Below are 23,029 nucleotides of genomic sequence, written 5' to 3'. Positions count from 1 at the left end.
GTTGGCCTGGATGGCTTGAATTGAAAGTGGCTGCTGCTAGGAGCCCTCTACTTTCCCAAGACTGTCTGAACAAATTGGTTAGTGATGGGATGAGCTTGTAATTGCTGCAGAATGTGATAAAAAGTTGCTTGACTCAGAGATGACTCATGAATTCATTATGGTGAACAGAAAACTACGAAGTGGGTCACACTGGGGCATGCATATTGTGCTAATTCTGGCTTTATCTTACAGGTCTGTTCAAGGAAATTGGAAGAAAAAAACCTGACTTCAGAGGTGAGTAAGCTGAAAGTTCTCAGTGTTCATTAGCTTGACTGAAGATCACTCAGTATTCAATACTTAAATGAAGTGAGAGCACACAGAATTTCAATCAACTATGTGCAGAGGAGGATAAGAAAGTTTTGATTAAATTTCAATATGTCAAGGTGGCACTAAGTTGTTTTAAAGATGAAGTGTATACAAGGACAGGCAGAGCGTTTAAACTCTTTATTTTCTCTCCCTCTGTCACTCACACAGATACTCTACAGGGATATTCGACAGCCTCCAACTCCTGTTTCCCCGCAGAGTTTTTCCCATTTCAGCCTACAAGCCTCCTCTTTTGTTGCTTGAAGTAAACACCTTTTGTGTCTGCAGATATTCTTCCCATGGTAAGAGTTCAGAAAGAACCCCTTAGTTCTTGGAGATAAGATGGAGAATTGACGATTGCATGGAGCGAGCCAGACCTTGAGCTAGTTATTTCGCTGTGTGTGAAGCTCTCCCCTGCAGATCTGTGGTCTTAAAGTTCTATCAATAAGATTTTTTTAAAAACAAAGAACTAACTGTAGTTTTACTGTGATGTAAACACAAAACTCATCAGATGAATTTCTGATTAGATAAACCTGTGATTGATCCTGAAACAAGTTTTCAAAATTCTACATTTTGACAATGTTTTTTACTAAGTGCACAACAGTTTTTTTTGAATATGCTTTATGATCTCTGAAAAAGAAACTGTACAGCTCCGGGAATTGCTGCCTCCCAGGAAATGTTTGTTTTAGGGATATTCCAAAGCCAAAAATTGCATACTTGTTTCAACAGATATTCAATTTCCAACTTACCAGCTAACTTACGTCAAGAAAACTTTCAGTGAACAGCAAAAATTAAATGCAGTTTATTAGACTAAAAAAGGAAGCAGGGCCTGCAGGTGGACAATGTCGAATCAGTTTGTCAAGTATAGCAAACTATATGGGTGTCATGATTGATGATCAGCTGACCTTTAAGGTTCATGTGGCCACGATTGCTCGATCTTGTCGATAAACCTTCTATAGCATCAGGAGGATCAGATTTTACCTTGCACAACAGGCCACACAGCTTCTGGTACAGACCCCTTGTGATTTCACGCATCGACAATTGCAATTCCCTCCTAGCAGGCATGTACATTTAAACCTCTGTAGATGATCCAGAATGCAGCAGCACATCTGGTCTTAAACCAGCCCAAAACAGCACGTCACCCAGCTGTTAATCTCTCTTTACTGGCTTCCAGTTGCAGCTCGAATCAAATTCAAAGCTCTTCTTCTGGCTTAAAAAACATTGACAAGGATGGCTCCTGCCTACCTGGGGTCCCTCATCCAGGTGTACACTCCTTCTCGCCCACTACGCTCTGCTTGTGAAAGACGCCTGGTGTTCCCAGCCCAGCGCAGCTCCAAATCACTAACCAGACTCTTTTCTTCTGTTATGCACAAATAGTAAAATGAAATACCTAACCTAACAATCCGCAGGATCCCTTTCTACCTTTAAGAGATCTCTGAAGACTCATCTGTTCAGGGAACACTTAAGCTCTTAAGCTGACCCTTCTCCTCTTTGCCCTCAGGGGTAGAATGATTCAGAAGGTTTAAGACTGAGCTCTCAGTGAATTTTCAGCACCAATTGCTGAATGTTGTTGAAGGCTGCTGGATACTGTTGCTGCAATTAATTGTGGTTTGTTGGCTAGATAATTGTAGCACTTTTGTTGCACTAACTAGGTTTCCTTCTGTCTAAGTTCTTGCTTGTGTTGTATGTTGCTTTGGACGAAAGCATCTAATAAATGAAACTGTAGAACTGTGGAAGCATAGCAGAGCTAGCACCACCAGCCTGGGGTCTTTCTAGAATGTTAGCGTCAACATGCCTGAGCTGAGTACACGTCGCTTCATGGATTCACTCCAAATAATGTCGTAGAACACCAACTTAAAGTTGCCCTTTGGCACAGGTCCTGTTAAGATCAGTCAGACCAGGCATGCCAATTCTTGGAGCTCAAAAGAAGAGTCAATGGCAACAGCAGGCTGAGATATGTGGCACTGGCGGAGAAGATTTGGCAAAATGTTCATGATCACAACCCACATACTCAGCTTTGCTGCCCATCCAAAAAATACATGTTCCTTACAAATAAGGCACCATTTTTAAAGTAAAATAAGCAGGATGTCCAAAAGCACAAGATTTAATGCCAAATAGTATTGCAACATCATAGAAATTATCCATCAAACACACATATCTTTCTTTTTGTACCAAGCTATAGACTGAAAAATACAATCTGCAGAGATTAATTAACAAAGATGATCACCTTTGTTACTGGACAAATCTAAGCAATAACTACAAAAAGATGGTTTTCAGAACAACACAGAGAAGCATTTCCTGGTTTGACGCACACTTTGAGACAAAATGATATGTCATCTCACTATCTTACAGATCCTTCTTTTGGATCTGGTATACAACAGAATCAGAAACAGATTTATTACCAAGTAATTTTTACATTACAAGGAATTTGTCTTGGACTGGTGATGCTAACAGTTAAATAAAAGCAGATGCCATAAATAGAACAATATCAAGAATATAAAAAACAAGTGTTTGCATTCAAAAAGAGGAAAACATTATGTACATGTGTGCATACAATAAGATAAACACGTACAGAACAACTTGTTGGTATTGTTCAAGTAGGATAAGGCTCAGGCACAAAACTAGAAATACCTTGGTGCTTTCATTTTAAAAGTGTGCTGCTCACTTTATTTTGGACTGCAGTGAAAATGAAGTGTTTATAACTGTTCCACAGATGAAGGCAGCCACTGCAATACAAATGGATGCAAAAGCTCACAGAAGTGGTGGTAACAGCACATATTTTTCTGCTTTCTCTCCTAAAATGCTTTCAAAGTGTCCCACTTGTGTTCAGGTACCAGAAATAGTTGTGCAAGTGTGTTGTGAATGTCAAGTTGCTGGTTTGGATAGTTAAAGAATCTGTTGAACACAGAATGCTAGATCTTTTCTAGATCCTGTTTGGAATAATGTGCAAAGAAGGAGAATATTCTACCTTGATGAAGTCTGTCTGAAAGAGATCCTTGATAAAAAGGAGGTGTTCTGTTTTCTAAAATGAATTAAAGTCACAGTTTTAAGAATGTGTTGTAGTTAAGTGACAGAGTGGTTATGGTGAACGAGATCAAAGCTGACTGTAAGTAGAAAACAGAAATGACTTCTGGTCTCTCCTGTGAATGTTTAGAGCTGAGTCTCGAGCTAAATCACCAGCTTGTTCAATTATTGATTGTGAAAACTTGTATAAAAATTCTGTTTATTCTAAAGTAAGCAGTAAATCAACATTACAAAGACTTATTTTTTTTATTTCTAACCTGAAAGGATGCACACTGTAATATCCCCAAATCTTAATTATGATAGTGACTTAAGAGAGAATCCAAAGTCATATTATAAGTACAAAACTGAAGTTCACAGAGAAGGTAATCATAACCATAAAGTCAGGGAAACTATTAAAGCACATTACCTATAATGTGTCTCCCTCTCCTATTTCAAACCTATTTGAATGTTAAGGTCTGTGGAATTAATGTTGCTTCCATTTTGTTGTCCTATCTTTATATTTCTTGTCACTTAGAGCAGTTACAGTGCTATCATGCTGAGAGATTTCACACTGTCTCAACCATCATTGCCAGAGTTAATTGCTCTAAAGAGTCTCTATGCTGTTACACTGTAATAAGATTTAACACCAAATTATATTTCCTCCATATTCTTACTATGACAACTCCCACACAAATAAAACTCCAGGGCTCAATACCATTTGAATCATCTTGATAAAAACTATCATAACCTCAGAGTACTTTTTAAACTATTGAACTCTGTCACGTGTGTCTGGTATCACTTCATTGGCAGGTTATCTATCAACCTTTCCCCCAAAAAATACTCCAGAACTTAAATTTACATCTTCAGTGAAGTCTTACACTCCGTACTTGTCCAAAAAATCCTCCATTATCTTTTCTTACACCTCAGTGTCTTCCTCTGCCCATTGTCCCTGTGGTGTCCCTTAAAGTGATATTCCGGGATGGAACAAGTTGGGTCCTATCACAAGGTTTAGGGCAGAAATTACCCCTACAGCAGTGTTTTAGTGCAGCAGAAGCCCAGGGCGCTCGCACCAAACACCCCCTCCCTGCTCGTCAGCCGGTTTCCTTTGCACTCAGACGGGGCCATATTTTACTTGACCAAAAACACAAATAGATGGACTCCCACCGAAAAAATCTGATATCGGTCTGCATTCACGCTTTATTTAGAGAATTTTCAGCACGTTCCTTTCACACAAAAACACCACTAAATAAGGCTCTCGTTCTCATCGTGTCTCTTCCTCCTGGCGGACCACCTGCATTTGTTTATATCTGGCACGCCGCGCGCGCGGATTGATACACGAAGCGGCGAGCGCCTTGTAGCCAGCTGTGGCTCTGCAGCGGAGGTAGCGCCGTTTTACGACACAATGTAAAATATGTAAGTAAAATATGGCCCCATCTGAGTGCAGAGGAAGCCGGCAGAGGAGCAGGGAGGGGGTGTTTGGTGCGTGTGCCCTGGGCTTCTGCTGCACAAAAACACTGCTGTAGGGGTAATTTCTGCCCTAAACCTTGTGATAGGACCCAACTTGTTCCATCCCGGAGTATCACTTTAAGGTACCATGCTTGGTCCATTATTGGTCCATATTTGTTTCTGCTAAGTTAAATGTTCTTGAATACAATTTTCCTTTCCTGTACAGAAATGTATCATCCAATGACATAGAAACTAGAACAAACTAGCTGAGTCCAAAACCTGTCTTCAGGATACCAATTCTTCTTTAGCACAACCAGAATAAAATAGACTGTTTTTTTTATCACGATCATGACAGTTAACCGTCCAACAGTATCTTTTATCCTCTTGGTTCATTGATCTCCTCTTTAAGACCATATTTTAAAAAAGTTATTATTTGATTCAAGAGTAAAGTTTGACAAGCTAATCAACCAAGTTGTTAAAGTAAGTCTAATGCAGCTCTTCACAATCTCCAAACTCAGACCAACTTTAAATACTCCTGATCTGGAAAAAGTCATCTATACATTCATATCATCCCGCCTTGATTAATGCAGTTTTAATACTGCGGTATCACTCAGTCTCCTTTATTCAGTCTTCAAATAGTTCAAAATGCAGCAGCAGAGTTCTGCCAAGGTCAAAAAAAGAAAGAGAGCACATTCATCCAGCTCTGCTGACTGCATGTCAGCTACAGAATTTTAAAACCCTGTTTATAATGTGCCAATGGTTTGGCCCCCTCCTGCTGAACAGAAGTCCTGGTTAATCATTCAAATCTCTGTTTGCATAGAAAAAAAAAGGAATAAGTGTTACAGGAATGGGATTTTTTTTACCAAGTGCCCCAAAACCTGCACAATTACCTGGCAATGACCCTTTGGGTTAAGATGGTTGTTTATCTAATTTTAAAAAGCTGTTTCATTCTTTGGTGTGCTACTTAACATTACAAAAAATATTGGTTGATATCGCAAATGTGGATGCACTCGTGGGAAAAAAATGCTCACAGTTTTCATAAAATGTGGTTGAAAGGGTTTAAAAGGTTCTGTATGAAAATGGCACAATGCATTGAGTTCACAGTGAAGCCTGTGGGATCGAGGTTGCGAGTAACTCTAGTGTGTTAGGTGCAAAAGCTTGACGAAACACAGAGAGTGCTAAACACACAGAATCATGTGACAAGCTTGATAGATTCAGAATTGGCCTCAACTTTACTCAATCTTTATTTCTCAGGATGAAAGAAATGGTCATTTTTATCGATATTTATATGTATATAGTGGTGGTAGTGCTCTGTAACTTTGGGTGGTTGTTCAAAAGGTTAAAAACCCTCAAAATGACTCAAGAGATATGAACGCGTTGAAGGGATCAAGGGGTTATGTCAACTCTAAGTCCCATATTTCAATGTACCAACAGTTGAAAATTTCCTGTGTCAAAATTTAACAAAAGTGACTAGTAACCTTTTGTAACCAAGCCTAACAGCGTTTTTGACAATAACCAGTCCCTGACTTTTAAAATGACCTAAAATTATGGGGTTTTACTTGGGGTGGCCGATGTGTTTTTCAAGGATAGGGGGCAGTTCCACTCCAGTTCATCTCCTTTGAACACACCCCGGGGTGGCCCATCTTCTTTCTACTGTCTTCATTTGTCTCGATGGGTTAATTTGAAGTATGTCTATATTTTGCTTCTACCAATGGCCACAGATGGGGGGAAGATAAGAGAGAATATTTCAAAACAAGGTTATTTTCATCTCTCTGTCTGATCTTGTGATCCCCTCACACAGATTGTTTTGAGCTATGATGATATTGGTCAGGGAGAGCAGCCCTAGTAGCTTTATCCACAGTATAACAGAAGCTATTGAATATTGAATAATCAGCCCCAGGGGAAATTAATCGGGTATCACAGTGAACAGGCTCCATCACAAGTCTGGTTAAAATGACAGCAGCAGGAAAGATAAAGAAAGCGGAGCTGTGGGCTAAAAGCGCTGAGCATACTTAGTGTTATCTATTGAAGTTGCAGAGCTGCAGGTGCCCACGGCTCGGCTCTACTTCCCTCCCTCTCTTCCTGTGTACACACTCGACTCTGGTGTGGAAAGAGCAACAACAGCTGTTTAACCTGGAGCACTATTGTCCAACAGAGGGATTTATGGATAAAGGGCTGTCGATGTAGAGCAGAGAGAAAGTCATCTCAGTGAGCTTGTGAATACATTATATTCACAACATAAAATAGCAAGTGTGATGCCAAAAACAGCTGCTTTAAAACTAAATTTTTGCAGAAGTTGCAAGGTTCCTAAATAAAAGCACCCCTTTAGAGAAAAAAGTGAATATTTTAAATGTTTTTACATGTTGAGGGCTTTTTTAATGGTGGATATAGTACACAGAGAAGCCAGAGCAGGCTGCCTCCCAGTTGGACAGCTGCACTAATGGAAACCTGCATAGTCTCAATTATAGCCAAGTCCCACATCTACTCTAAGCGCCAGGTGGAAACGAGACATTTCGTATTTACCATTTTATTTCTCTACTGAGGCCTAAAAAAGGAAAATGCAGCGCTCAAAGGCAAACAGTGAGCTATGGGGAACATATCACTGGAGAAATATATGAAAATCAAGTCAAATAGGTATTAGAGCAGGATGCTGTGCATACAGATTGATGTTTGATGCTGTGTGCATGGGTTTACAAAGCAGATGGTTCTGACCAAGAAAAGGGACATTTAGAAAACAGCAGGAAGCATTTTGGTGAAGACCTAATGAATAAGGGTCAGCTCAAACTGTTAACTCACTGGCTGGCAGCTGTTTTCAGAGCAGAGGGCGCCATACTGCCAGCTGTATATATATAATAAAGTATGTGATCTATGACTTTGTAAACACCCAAACAACCAAAAGAAAGAGTAGATGCTTTTCCTTCATCAGGAAGAAAAAAGTTTCTACCTTATTCCATTCTTTTGTAATCGGCTGTAGAACTTAGGCTACTTTTACCCAAAACATCTGTTGTTTACTAAAAAAGAAAAGGAGCTTTGATCCTTTGTAGTGCTTGTGTCCAAAGCTCCATCCTTTAACTGTCTTTTCTCACAATCGCGACACATTCTCTGTTAGAGGGTGAGCTACCCAAACTTGTCCAACTTGCAACGTTTAACCATTTTCTCTCTATGATCGAACATCTTACTCTTATATTTTATGCTGATCTCTCACCCAAAGAGAGCACTGCTGCCACCTACAGGGGTCGGTTCATCAGTACACCTGTTTACAAGCCCGATATTGATGAACAAGCTCATAATTGACAACATAAATGATGTCCACAGACATCAATGGCAGCCAATGTTTTAATCTGCCCCCCGTATAAACAGTCAATCTTACCGCTCATTGTGAAACTATTCAAGGGGAAAATGTAAGCAAATTGCTTTATTTACTTGTAGCACCCCATTCTGTGACTTAAAATTCCTATCTGAGAGGAGTCTGTGCTCTTTCTGATGCTCTTGTTTTGCTTTATTATCTCACATAGAAGCATTAGTGTTAATTTCAGTCTGTTTCATTATCAGCTCCAAACTCTTCGCAGAAGCTTGAGGCAGAACCAGCCTCATTGGAGAACAGCCAGCTGCTGTGACCTCAATCGTACTCGCTAACAGAAACAAAGCGTAGGATTGCAGAGAGCAACGTTAACATCTGATGCTTATTTCTGAAGTCACATTTGATTATTTGATGGTAGACACTCAGGTCCAATAAAACAATGCATAAAATCTGTGTGTATTTAGGGCATCTGTGTGAAGTAACTACACGTTTGTCGTCTCTGCTCACACACGCATCCTTGTTAACAGGGAGGCTGTCAGCAAGCCTGCGAGCATTCACAAGTGCTAACAGTGATAGCAAGCAATGTGGCAGAGGCAGCACAGCATCTGAACTTTGACTTTTCTTTTGTCTGTTCTGTGCCTTGGGTGTGCTCCTGAGATGACAGCGCCATGGTGTATGATGTATTAAAATGAAAAACTCAACCACATCCAGAGAACTCAACCTATGAGCACATCGGGTGATCTCTGTAGATTACACGTTGCTCATCAGTGAGCTGCTCAGTCTAATAAAGTGTTGCACCATTGAACACAAGTAATGCATAAATCAGAGTCTGCCCTGGGGGTTGACTCACCCTCCACCCTGCAGTGTTCCCCTGTGATTCTGCCGCCTTTGACATTCACCCGTCTGCCCTTATGGGTGAAGTAACAGAGCAGTAGCTCTAACCTTTACTCAACCAGTGATTTAGCCCGCCTGTCTGCACTGATAACACACTCGATCAGAGTCTGCTTGAGAAGAGGAGATGAGGGCCGCTCTCTGCTGCTGTTGCTGTGCTCAGGTGGGGGCCACCGCCACCCATCCACTGTGTGTTAACTGACATCCACCTTTTATCTCAGCCTTGGTAGCCTCCATCCCATACGCCCACTGAACCCTAGCACTCATCTATTCTTCAGCACAAAACCTCGATGTGGGGGCCTTGAAACTCACCTACATAAACTCGCACAATGGCAGCCTCCAGATCCATCCAGGCAGATGTCCTTTCACTAACACTGAGCCTCAATTCTAGTGCGAGGAGGGCGGGGGGGACTTCACTGCGATTCGAGGCTGTCGTTTTTGAAAGTGCGTTATGACTAAGAGAAAAAAATCAGTGAAAACCTTCAGCATATGCCAGGCTTCAACTCACACACAGTTATTAATCCTCATTATGTACTCTCCTCAGAGAAAGTATGTTATTGTACTGTCACACTTAAATACACAAAGAGGCTTTCAGTTCTGCTCTGTGCTTTATCCTAGCTCATGGACACAACTTGAGCATAGTGTTTGTTCAGGCAGGCCATGAAGTCAAGGTCGGTCCACTTTGCAACTCACCTCCACCCCCGCTCCAGTTTTACCAGGGTCATATTGTTGTCACTAATGCTTACTCTGTTTTTCTTACCTTGAATGTCTTAGCTGTTGCTCTCCCTGCCTCTGTGCTTTATGTATGCACATGAAAAAGAGTGGGAAGGTGTGCTCTCCCTACCTTGGGCTTTTTCATTCCACACAGGCACATAGAAGAGCAGGGAGCTCCCAGAATGGAGCTAAACCTCCAAGTTTAACTTATTACATAAAATTGAGGACTTTTTTGACAACAGTGGTCCTGACTGAGTTGGCATCAAACTAAGAATTAAATTTTATGTTTGTAATAGAAATTTTGGGTCTTTTCTTTTGCCCAAATTCAATCAGAGGCTGTGTTTTTTACTTCAATTTGCTCCATTTCCTGTCAAAATAAAAATCTTAATGAGGTCTTCACCTGCAATCAGTACAAGTCTGAGCCTCGGCTCACTAGTTCTGCACAACTACTGGTCACTTTCAGTATCAAATGACTCCACAGCTGTAACACCTCTCCTCATTTCTCCTCAGCATACAGTGCAGGTGATGCTGCTTGTTTTCGATGGAATGGCATATTGTTTGTCCAGATTCCTGTTGTTCTCATTACCCATGGTCTTCATAAGACACATCATTGGTCAAGTAGAATACGATTGCATCTGTAATTTTAGTCTGTATTTGGGAGCTGGGTTCACAGAGTGTGCTGCTGCTGCACGGCGTTACTGTCATAAATGTCTTACTTGCTCTGGACAAGGACAGAGAACAGCAGTGTTGTTCCTCTTGGCCTTCATGCACTCGTCATACTGCACTATGCGCTGTTTTTTTTTCATGTGCTTGAAAAGAAAAAGGGCTGCTTTGGGTTGAAATGTAGGTTTTGTGGATGCTTGCCCTCAATCATAAATATAGAGCCATTTCAGGGGACCAGCTCCTTGTCCTCTGTGCTGCACATATGGATTCAGTTGTTGACTCTTTCAGTCTGAACTACTGCTGCAAGCAAAACCTGTCGATCTGGACCTGGGGCAGTGGATTTTGGTTTAAGGTTAGAGAAAGTGTAAATAAATAAAGCTGTTTTTCTAAATGCAAAAAAACACAACAACCCACTGTCATTTTGTTTGTAGTTTAAAGGCCCTGAGAGGACTTTTTAAGTGATACTGAAATACAAATCTTACTTTATTGTATTTGCCTTTGCATAATCCACAATTTAAAATGAGATTACCAGCAGCAAAAGTATTTATTTTTCAAATTTCTCAGTCTCTGTTGTCAGTTTGGATTTTCCAAGGAGAACAGGAATCGAAAGCCCCAACAACAGTACACTGAGTGCTAAGGTTACCAGGGATCATGGATTTTTTTTGGGAATAATGGCAGACATTCCTACATTAAGGACACTTTTAAGCCGCTGGGGTGTGAGTTAACAGATAGTCTGCACACCTTCTGTTATTTGAGCTATGCTAAAAACTAAGTTTGCAAAGTTTGCCTGGTGTCATGTTTCCAAAAGCTACATGACTACAAAGAAGCATTTCCTCATTACTTTGCATCCAGCAAAAGGAAAGATTGTTTTAAAGAAAGAAAAGTAGTGCGAAAAAGATGATCCTTCTCCTCTAATTTGCCTCCTGAACAAATGCAGCCTTGGCAAGAGTCACATCCTAACAACAGTGAGTGATGGTGCTCATGAGAAATGTCTTTATCCAGGAAAAATGCTCCTGTTTCTGACCAAAGGTGTCACTGCAATCAACGCCAAATGGATAGACCTCACAGCGCCTTTAGGGGAAGGAGAAATTTGTGATCAGGATTTGTATTAATTTGAATGTGCAGCCTTGGGCTCAATATTGATAAGGAAGTTCCAGCTTGTTTTTGTTATAGATCAGGCCTAGACGAGTATAAAACATTCAATCCACCATGCGCCGAAACATCCCACCAAGACCCAGCTTCCAAACTTTTCTGAAAGTTGCTTTAACTTTATTAAAACACAACTCTAAACCCTGAGCCCAGACTTGGCTGGAGTTTATTTTTCTTCAACACTGCAGAGATTTATTCTGAATTTGACCTTAATCCTCAATATGCTGCGCTCATTTCACAAAACCAGGTTTCTCCAAAAAAAAGTACTCTCAAGCTCAAAACGTTCTGTTCTTGCTGGAACTCCTGAGAGAAGTGTAGGGAGGAGATGTAGTGCTAAATTGACATGTACATTATTTTTGTAGATATGTTTAAAAATGGCAGACATTTCATTTGAGTGGAAGTCAACCACAGAGATCTTTGAGTTAGAGGCAAATGGATGTGACAGGTCTCCATCTTCCATGGACAATGCCAAAGATAGATATCCATACTGCTGAGGCTTTCAGCAGCTCCTTGGCTAAGTTTCCTGATGACGTGGACTTTTCTGGAACAATCACCTGATTATCTACCGCTGAGTGTTATGTGTCAGACGCAGACGGGTGTTTTAACCATGTGTGTCTGCCATATTTTCCCCCTGCTGACAGATCCTCTCTGAATCTGTGCCATGACTGATTACGTTTGTCAGGACGGTGGCCTGTTTGCTGAGCACTGGAGAGTGAGATTGGGAGAAATTGCTGCCTGAGATAGACAGCTGCAGCACGTTGGTGATTGCCACTTCCTCTTGTTGGTGATTTGAAATGGAGTTCCAAAGAGTTAAAAAAAAAAAAAATAGTGTACATCCATCACATGCTTCGTGTTCATTCTGCTGCACTGCCAATCAAAATGCTCTCAGTCTCACATCACTATGCCAACTCTTCACCGTTACACGAGCCATATAGCGGTGTCACTGTAAGCTGAGCCCTTCATCCTCTTGGAGATGCAGTCGCTCCCTCTCAAGGACCATGGTAGGACAGAAAACAACAGTGTGTTTTCACAGTGATCCAGATAAAGCACACCACATAATGTTTCTGTGTGTGTGTGTGTGTGTGTGTGTGTGTGTGTGTGTGTGTGTGTGTGTGTGTGTGTGTGTGTGTGTGTGTGTGTGTGTGTGTGTGTGTGTGTGTGTGTGTGTGTGTGTGTGTGTGCAATCAGACTCTTGCGATTGGAGTAACAAATTGTCTCCCTTGTAATCAGCCTCTCTTCGCCTGCTGTTCTCATCAAAATTCTTTTGAATGTTCTGTTGCCATGGCACCTTGAAAAATCTCAGCTGCAGTTATTTTCCTCTTTCTTCCTGAGATAGCAATTCTCATTTTGCTGTCTGCTTGCTTACCTCACAGACAAAACCACTTTGCATCAATCTGGCACAGAATTAGTATGCAATGTAAAAATAGACTCTTTGAGGGGGGTGAAGAACATACACTGGGTGAATAAAGGGACTTGTGTTCCTCCTGTTGGGCTTTTTGTTGACTTAATTCTGTTTGAATACAAATACAAACACTCAGAAATGCAGGGTTTGAAATAACTCCCGACTTTAAGATGCAGCAGTTGAAATCTTGGTCACCTTAACCTCAGAATGCCACAGATCCGAGGGTGTAATATACCGAGCAAACATGACAGGTTTCAGATAGAAATGCTCAGCCGAACTTTCTAATCTTTCCCTCTCAAAATACTTTCCTCAGAAGTATAGCAGGGATCAGATATTCTGCCTGACTTCTTCACTCAAGACTTCAGTGGACCAAAGCTGACAATTACTGCCCTATTTCTACATTACTTTAAAGATAAACTAGTTCAAATTTAGTGCCAAGAGTCAAAATAGTTTTGTGGAGCTACGAAGAACATAATTTCCATTAACTGAGTCAAATGAGTGTGTGCAAAGTGGAAATGTGTTTCTTGTAATGATAAACCCAGAGGGAATCACTGCTTAACTCTGCAGTTTCTTCTTCCTGCTTACACCTTTTATCATCTTTTAGCTCCTTGTTTTGGTATTTTAGTAGCCTACATTAGCCCAATGCATGATTTTATCCATGCATGACAGACTTTGAGAAATGATTATTAGCAACTTGTCAGCACCATATAGCTCAAAGCCAAATTTAGCAGCTAGACTGTAAACATAAAAAACAATCAAAGCATGCAGATTATCCTTAATCACAGACATATTCTAACATCTAACAAATTAGAGATTTGACTGATGACACACTGATGATAACACTGACATTATTACTATTTTCTCATATCCAGAAGTGAATGTCCAATCAATTTTTTTGGGGGGGGAAATCCCAGATAGCTTCAATCTCCAAGCAGTAAGTGTTGAAGTTGAGCAATTGATGTACCTTTCCTTCAGGCGTCTCATAAAGTAGTGATTTAACAAAGAAAGATAGAAAAGATCAATAACTTCAAAACATAAAACACTGGACCCTTATAGAAATTCTGAAGCATTATAGAATAAAACAGGCACATGGCCAAGCACATTTTTAAATGTAGATTTTCTTATGATATATCTTTTAGGTTCTATTTTTGACTCTTAAAGAGAGCAAGACACTGGATAGAGTAGGAAACAGTGTGAGAGTGGGGAGTGACATGCAGGAAAGACAATTGTGAGGTCACAATTTACAGTGGTATTCTGGGTAAAGCCTGGAAGCTGTAGCTCTGCTTAACTTCCAAAAGGGGCACAGATGCACTAAAAATTAGGAGACAAATTGATGGGGGATAAATAAAGAGTGACTAGTGGCACATTGCCTGGAGAGGAGTGGTGTCTTTTGTTTGGAACCTTTTTGGCTTAAAGACATCTGACAAATAAAAAATAAAAAAAAAAGTTTATCCTAAAAAAAATTACTGAGCCTTTGGTATCATGGTTGGCTCTGGGGTAGAAGGGGCAGAAAACCATTCAGTCCTACTTTAATGTCATACTCCCTTTCAGCAGACTGTCTGCTACAATTTGGTGTTAGTTGCAGGTTTGTAACTAACTTGTTACCTGACAGTGTTGAGAATGATGATGATCCAGATTAGGGATGAACCAATCCAACTTTTCAGATTCTGGTACAGATACCTGGGCTTTGGTATCAACCAATACTAGGGATGCAAGATATTAACGGCACAATATCGGTATCAGCTGATAAAGGCTTAAAAACAAGTTTATCGGTATCAGCAGATATGAAAATTTCTGCAGATATGCACAGCCGATAAGGTGCTATTCAGTTAGGATCATTATTATTTTCCATCTGAAAAATAAGCTCCTTAAATAAAATGTAGCACTTCATTTATTTGCACTGTAGAGCTCTGTGTCTGTCACCAGGTTGTTACAGTAGCTCTAAAATAATCAAATGCAACTTGATTATTTTTAAAAATGCGTTGTACATTTAAAGTTCATGTGATCTAAAGAAATTATTTTTCTGTATTTCAATACTGAATGTCTTGAGTTTGAAAAAATAATACATTTCTTATTTATGGTAAAATCAAATGTTTTTTGTCTTGTTTTATGTGTGTTTCTTAAACAAATAAGACCGTCATAATTAGAGTAACATATAAATTCAAGTACAGGATAGACTAAGCTTTCTTTACAGTGAAAAAAACAAACAAACTTGTGATTATCGGTATCGGCCAAAAGGGGTTTCGATATATCGGCATATCGGATATCGGCAAAAATCCAATATCGTGCATCCCTAACCAATACCGATCTGATAATGATCCGATAATGATCCGATAATGATCCGATACCAGTGTGAAATAATAACCTGCATGCCCTACTGTGAGACAAGACTGATAGTAAAGCACTTTGAATTGCCTTGTGTATGAATTGTGCTCTACAAATAAACTTGCCTTGCCTTGCCTTGCCTTGATAATGTTTTGGGTAAAAGGCAAAAAAGAGTATATGGAATTACTGAAGTAAACATTGATTTTAACTATGAAATATTTAAATGTTTACCATAAAAACAATTCTTCTGAATCTACACAAGTTCTATTCAAATGTAAAGTTTTATATCCAGTCGACTGGTAATGCAGCAAAAAAAAAAAAAAAAAAAGCAAGGACATCAGTATCCAGAATATTGCCAGGATTTGGATCTTACTGTCAGAAATTATTGTGACCATGTCTTTTACTCTTTTGCAAAGCAATCCGGCTGTTTATCGTGAAGCTATATACACATATGGTGAAAACGGCCCTATCTCACAATGAGAGAGAATCCTTTAAAAAAAATCCAGGATCCAGACAGTGATCTGAGGCGGTCCTTTGCCCCATGGAATAAGGATACTACAAAAAAGATCCAAAGACAACAAAGTACCACATAGTTTTATAAACCATGCATTTATTCACAACCTTCATTTTCTGTTTGAAGTGAAAAATTTCTATACTGTAAATATAGATATGCCTTACAACATGTTTAAGTAAAAAGCAAAAGGGAGATGTCCCATGTCAGTGGCCCAGTGCAGCGCTTTGTTATAATGTTATTGATCTGCAGAACTATTTTAATTTTAACTGATAAAAAGTGTTCAATTCATATGATAATCACTTTGTCCTCTCATGTGGATTCTTCAGTCTTTGCATAAAACTGCAGTGACACCTATAGGATCCCTGCCTAGGGGAGGTCCAAAATGACACCTGCCATTACTGTTTCACATCTTAGAATAACGCTGTTCACACTAGACGTGACACCTGACACCTGTCTGAAAGGTTGTTTAGTGGTGTGAGTAAGACTGTATGAGCATTCAACCCCCTAGATTCGATTTTGTTCTCATCAACGCTTTCACACTTTTCATCAGAGTTTCCAGCTCAGGTGACAACTGATGATCTCTCTTTTTCTTGCTGGCAGTTTTGTATTAAAGATCTGTGGTTAGGTCACACCAGATCTGTCTTGCTTTGTCTCCACTCTGTTGCATTTTGATAAGGGATGCATGGATCAAGCTTTTAGGTCCTAATAGCCATACTGATACTTGTGCTTTGGTATCAGCCCATACCAACAGTGATCTAATAACAGTATCAATTTAACATTCTCTATTCTTTAATATCATTACGAGACTAGGAATTATGTTTGGCAACTTCAGGCTGTTCTAACTTCATAAACCAAATTGAGTAAATATACTTAAACTAAATGTAATGTTATTTTTATGGGATAATACCATGGGCTTCCTGCACTTCCCACCCAAGTGATGGGCCACACCTCGTTCATGTTGGGCTGTAAAACCTCAAAACTCCTGGCCTGGCTCCGCTCATTGTGACAGTTTGTTATTGTATTAAGGTGCAATAGAGTCTGGTGTTGTCACTGGCTGTATACTGAATAGATGACGTCTCTGTGACGTTTCTGAAACAAAGTTTGTAGCAAATCGGCAGCAAGAGCCATATTGGAAATGAGGCAGGCTTAAAGTCTCCTCACTAACAGCTACAGGGTGCCCACCTGTCAGTCAGGTGCCTCTGATTAGTTGAACTCTTCATTTTAATATCCTCTAAACTGCTTATACAGTGTGTGCTGATTGTTTTGGCAAACTTTATGTTTGCAATGTCAAAGATAAAAACCAAGCACGTAAGATTGTGGTGAACACAGGCCATGCATAAAAAATAGCTGTTTGGACTGAAGTTGTGTTTTGTAGCACGCTGTCAACATGTTTATTTTTATGTGAAACAGTTTTGTGTTTTTTGGATTGGTGTCTATTTGTTTTGCGGAACTTCCTGAGCCAGCCTCAAATAGACACTCATCAAACCTCAGTATTTTAGTTCTGCAGCATTGCCTCATATTTTTAGACTAGAGGTTGCAGCTCAACTCCAACTAGCCAGATATGGGTGGATTTGGTCATAAGGCTTGCCCTTGAGTGGGTGACACAGGTTTGAAACCAACCTGTAGCCTCTTTCCTGCATGACTCTTTCACCCCGCTTTCACCCTTTTCCTGCTTTATCAACTGTTCTGTTCTGTGGGTATCGGACAATCTGCAAAAGTTGCAAGAGCTACAACATAAATGCAAAAGCCCCAACACCAATTCAAAAGCCACAACACCAATGCAAAAGCTACAACAATTATACAAAAGCAAAGACACAAATGCAAGACCACTGCAAAAGCAAAAGAACAAATGCAAAAGCAAAAACATGAATGCTAAATCTACAGCATAAATGCAAATGCCTCAACCAAATGGAAGTACGGCCACAACGGAAGTTAAGAGATTAGTTATCCCAACAAGCACAGAAAAGCTGGGGAAGTAAGTAAATTATTTTCTTTAACTTTGCCTTTGATAAATACAGCTCCATAGGAGTCTCATCTTGTAATATCCTTCATGGCACTTATATTTCCTTTTTTACCGGTAATACGTCATCTATTATTTCCTTTCATGAATCAGGCTTGCCATAATGTTAGCATTACAGCTATATTTATCTCAGTTGAAGGTGAAAAAGAAAACTATCATTTACTTACTTTCACAACTTTTCTGTGTCCGTAAGGATAACTGTCCTCTTAACTTCCGCTGTGTTGTGGCTTTTGCATTTGCTTTTGCAAATTGACTGACAACTACCAGACACCGAAGTTCTGTCCCCACAAAATAATGTAAAAAGAACTTTTTTGTCACCATTTAATGAAAAATGTACTATTTCTTTTGTTTTGTTTTGTTTGTACTCATAGCAATATGTTTACTGCTTTTTCTCCTGTGTTTGTCTGTAGATCCTAGATGTAATCATGGCTGCATTGTTTACATGTGAACTCAGCTATTAGCAGCCTGTAGCATGTCATTGCTAACTGGTGTAAGGCCTGATGTCTTGGAGAGAGAAGGAGGTAAGGACGATGTGCTGGTTTTCAGGTGTGCTCTAAGAAGTGACGACATGGACCTGTCCTTCCATCCATCGTTATTGGGAAGGTAAGATCTACCTCCAATAAGATGGACGAGCTAGCCATGCTAACCCAGCAACAGAGGGAATACCAGAGGGCAGAGTAGCATCATGCTATTCATAGACATGGTTAACAGAGCTAACATCAGACACCAACGCCACATTGGAAGAACTTCACCTGCTGTGAGCAGACAGGATCTAGGAGACAGAGATGGAGCATGACTGAAGAGGCTCAGTCCTGGACTCTGTGGAGGCGGAGGCTGGCTGAACTGGAGAATGATGGACAAGCCATCATCATCTATTTTCTTATGGACCTTTTTGCACTTTCTATACACTTTCTTACTTTTGTTTTCTTGATTGCTGCTGTGACTTCAATTCCGTTCTACTTGTTACAATGACAATAAAGTTCACACATTTCAATTACCATCCTTTTTCTTTTCACATCCACAGCTGTGATTGCTTGTTCATATTACAAAAAAATGTCAGATAAGCTTTTCTTTGTAGAACGTTGATATTTCTTTGAAATGCAAAGTGCATTATGAATAAGATTTATTATTATTATTATTATTATTATTTTAGTATTATAAATTTGCTGCCAAAGCCAAAAACGAACTCTCACTACAGACTCCAACCCCTGACTGTTGCTGACAAATTGTTGCATATATGTGTTTACTCTCATAATGTTCTCTCGCTGTTAACAGTTGCTGAGATGCGACATCTCTTAATGCTCAGAGCACATCTGTCACGACCTTCACCTCCTCCGAAGATCAAGATCAAACTTCTCACTTCTCTTGAAGATCAACACACGCAGCTTTGATGTCAGAAACCCTCAGTCTCAGCCTCCATCGGGGGTTACATGGGAAATTCACAGCCAGCAGAGAATTTTTCAGCACATTTTATGAGATGCTTCATCGCCTTAATTGACCATATACAAGAAAAACAGGGCACTTGTCTAACACTGAGGGCACGCGGAGACTCATTAACTGTAAAACAACAGATGTGATGGATGCTTTCATGCCACCATGGAAAGTGAAACAGAGTGCTCCTTGAATTACAGAGATTTCTGAGTGCAGGCGCTCCATTAAGAGAGAAGATGTCAAAAAAAAAAAAAAAAAAACAGCATGGAAAGCTGCTTTGAAAGGGTCAGGCATTCCTTGGCTGTTTTCTGCTTTATTGCCATTGAGAAGGTGTCACTTGGTGCAGGAGGAGGTGATTTAAATTTCATTAGAAAGGAAAGAGAGAGACCTTTTGGATCTTATCCTTTTTTTTAAAGTCCTCACCCCAGACGGATAAATGTGAGGCCTGATATTTAAACATTTTGTCTCGCTATTTTCCTCTAGCACAGTGTCAGAGCCTTAATTACATTCAGTGATATCATCCTTGAAGTTTCCAAGTAATGGCATCTAAATGGCTGTTTCTGGTGCCCCTGAATATTAACCATACATGTCATTTTCTCACAACCTTAAAAGCTTTTGCTTCTTAAACATGTTGGTCTTTCTTTTTTCTTTTCTTTTTTTTTTTAAAGAGCAGCAGGAGCCTTTTTATAACTCTCGGCGTACAGACAAACACACTTGTGAGTGAGCTGTACCTCACACTTTCCCAGATGGCCCACGTCTATCTTTAAGATTTCTCTTACAAGGACACATTTAAGAGCCCTTAAAGCAGCTAAGTAGCACTTGTTTTATTAAGCCCTGAATCGAACCAAGGCTGCGATACACTACATATGAAACATGAAAGCATGGCTGCACCCGCTATAAGTAACTTGTAGGAATGGAACAATGCGTAACATCTGAGTCATCTGTGCGACACTGCAGGTAGCATGAGCATGACCTTTCATTCATGTCAAGCAGAAACACAGGAGAAAAGCTGCTTTTTAGTTTTCCATTGTTATCTTTTGATTCCACAAATGCAGGCCTGTCTGAATAAATCTCTGTAGCACATGTTTATGTATGTACATAATTCTCCTCATACAGGTTGACTTCTGCTGACACACACTGGGTCCTTCACATGCCTGTTATTCCTCTGCTTAAAAACACTGCTGATGAGCCAATTAGAGACCCTTACAGTGGAAACGCATCCATGGTGCATCTGCAGTGTACGGCAATATAGCGAGTGTAAAGCACATTAAGGGGAACTTTTTGCTCTATGAAAGAGTGAGAGGGGGAAAGAGGGAGCGCTAATGTACAGCATGATTCACTGATATAAACAACACAGCTCTAATCCACTTTAGAAAGCTGTGTATACCAGGGGGTCCAAACTTTCCTCAAAGAGGGACACATTTGATTATGTGAAAACAGCCAAGGGCCAGCAGCTCCTACTGACATATCTACTAACTGTGAAAGTAGCACTTTTGTGATTTCTGAAAAAATCTTTCACCAAGTGTATTCAAACATACTTGTGCTATCACTGCAGAGTTATGAAATCAAACCTCACCTGTCCCTCTGTTATCTCTTGATACCAAATGAAAAGGACTCAGTTTTCGGCAGTGTTATATGCAACGTAAACATCAGCAAATTCTGCTTCTTCGCAAGAAAAATGTTGTACAGTTATCTTGGTTCATGCTTGTCGACAGATCTCAGAGATCATTTCAGCTGCCTTGCCCCTTGTGCTGGCCTCCTCAAGCAGAAAATCTGCCCATCACGCAAATCCAAAAATTTGTAACTGCCATGTTGGTGTCTGAACGGTGGGCGAACAGGAGCTCCTAGCATCCAAAGTGCAAAAATATTGGCATTTCTATCATTCATTACATAGAGATTACAAGACGGCACTCCAGACTCAAAGGGTCGCCTAAAAGTTTAGGAAGAAGAGACTAGCTTGTCTAAGGAAATCGCGAAGAATCAACTCATGTTCAAGAGTTTTGTTTGACATTTTATTTTTCATTTCCACACACACCCAAATCCAAAGCAAAAGCTTCCACTGTCATCTGTATTGCGGAAGGAGAAGTTCTGCCCTGATGGGTATGCACAGAAACACGAGCACATTCATGCAATCACATGGAGATGAGCACACTCCGCCAAACAGTTGGGGAAAATAATGTCACAACCAAGCCATGAAATGATTTAACTACGTAGTTGTTGATCTTGGCAGTCGAGTTCTGAGCCAGTTGGAGTTTATGGAGGAGCTGGAGTGGTTAGACTGGAAAGGAGGGAAAATCAAAAATCTATATGGGAGGTGACCAGGGCATTGACTAAAGTTGCGTTTCCACCAAGCAGTCCGGTTCAGTTAAGTACGGTTAAGCCTGATCCTGTTTGCGTTTCCACAGCAAACTGTGCCCTCTTGTGGTAGGCGGTGTGTAAGTCAGATGCCGAAAGCCCCAGCTGTTAAACAATAGCGTGACGCTGTAGCAGTGTGACACGGTATACCCTGCTAATGAATCCAACAAAGAAGAAAACGCAACATAGTTAACAAAGAGCAAAGATAGAAGACATGCATCATTTTGTCCTCTCTGTGATGTACCTCTTTGATACAAAATGCAATCAAGTTTTGTTCTAGAGAAGGCTGTGTGCCACCAGGAGAAATGCAGCCGCTGTCGTGGGGTAAGTGACGATTCTTCCGACCAATCAGCGCTCTGCAGTGTTGCTGCTCCACTTTTTGAGAGCAGATCGGTTCAGTCCGGCACCCACACAAAAGTGTCCCAAAAAGTGGGCCGGCTCGTCTCGGTTATTTGGGGATCTGTCTTGGGATAAGTCACAAGAAATGCCACAAAATGCGTGACGTACCGAGACAGACCGAACCGGTCTGCTTGGTGGAAATGCGGCTTAAGATGGTGATACTGAAGGGTGTGTGAGAGATGGCGGAGGCGGTTGAGGTTGCACAAGTGGAATATGCTGATGTTACTGATGTGTGGCTCTAAGTATAGCATACTGTCAAGGATCACACCCATATGGGATGAGACTGTGGAGTTGTCAATTGTTATTAAGAGGTAAGGAGACTTGCTCAGAGTGGATTTGGTGCCAACAAGGAGGACTTTGGGTTTATTGCTATTGATTTTAAGAAAGTCATGAGTGAATTCCAAATTTATGGAAGATGTGACTGAAAATACAGAGCTTTGGCTTTATACAAGTAGCCTTGCAGAGTCCAAATGTAGATTTGTGGGATGTAACTAGGTAGACTTTGGTTCTGTCTGTGAACTTGACAGAAAATGTAAATTAATTCATAATTCAGAACATGGATAGTATCTGCCTCGTAATTATTGGGCCTGACTTTCGACATGCCTGGTGTATACTTTAATGATGCTGCCGTTCCTGAAGACCGCTTTTTATTGTCTCTGCAACTGCAAATCTCACTTTTCAGATCCCCCTTGCCTCCACACACACACATGCTAGACCACTGAGTGAGGCATTGACCTGATGGAGCATCACATTACAGCTCCTTTGGGCTCAGCCGTGAAGAAGGAATTGGGAATTTTCTCTTCCCGTAATGAAAATTGACTCAAGTGGTTTGTAAAAGGGATCTACAAGAGAAGCTGCATTGTGTCAAAAATAGCTTTTTTTAAAAGGTGTGGATGCATACAAAGAGCTAAATTAAGCAACCGCTCCATGCAATCTGTTCCAGGTCATTAAGCACACACACTCTGACTTGGACCAGTGTCTTTCTGGTGTGTGCTGGACCTCAGTGCAGGCTGCCCCCTTATGTTTTGCACTTTGCAGAATGGCAAGTTTCCTTATTAGAGTGGACGGAGAACA

General features: G+C 40.4%; 1 protein-coding gene across 1 annotated transcript in view; it reads left to right on the top strand.

Annotated features, from left to right (window-relative positions):
* Positions 1 to 23,029, top strand: part of lrfn1 (leucine rich repeat and fibronectin type III domain containing 1) — a 238,109-nt gene that overhangs the window by 70,829 nt on the left and 144,251 nt on the right. Inside the window, exons 2-3 of the mRNA XM_074680206.1 lie at positions 232 to 273; positions 514 to 644. The gene's annotated coding sequence lies outside the window, so the exon portion shown is untranslated. The remainder of the gene's footprint in view (positions 1 to 231; positions 274 to 513; positions 645 to 23,029) is intronic.

This window comes from Halichoeres trimaculatus, unplaced genomic scaffold (genome assembly GCF_033239565.1).
Source record: "Halichoeres trimaculatus isolate MK-OKI-2021-1 unplaced genomic scaffold, fHalTri1.1 fHalTri1_scaffold_9, whole genome shotgun sequence".
Lineage (NCBI taxonomy): Eukaryota > Metazoa > Chordata > Actinopteri > Labriformes > Labridae > Halichoeres > Halichoeres trimaculatus.
Note: the sequence above shows the minus strand (reverse complement) of the source record. Positions and strands in the feature narration are given on the sequence as shown.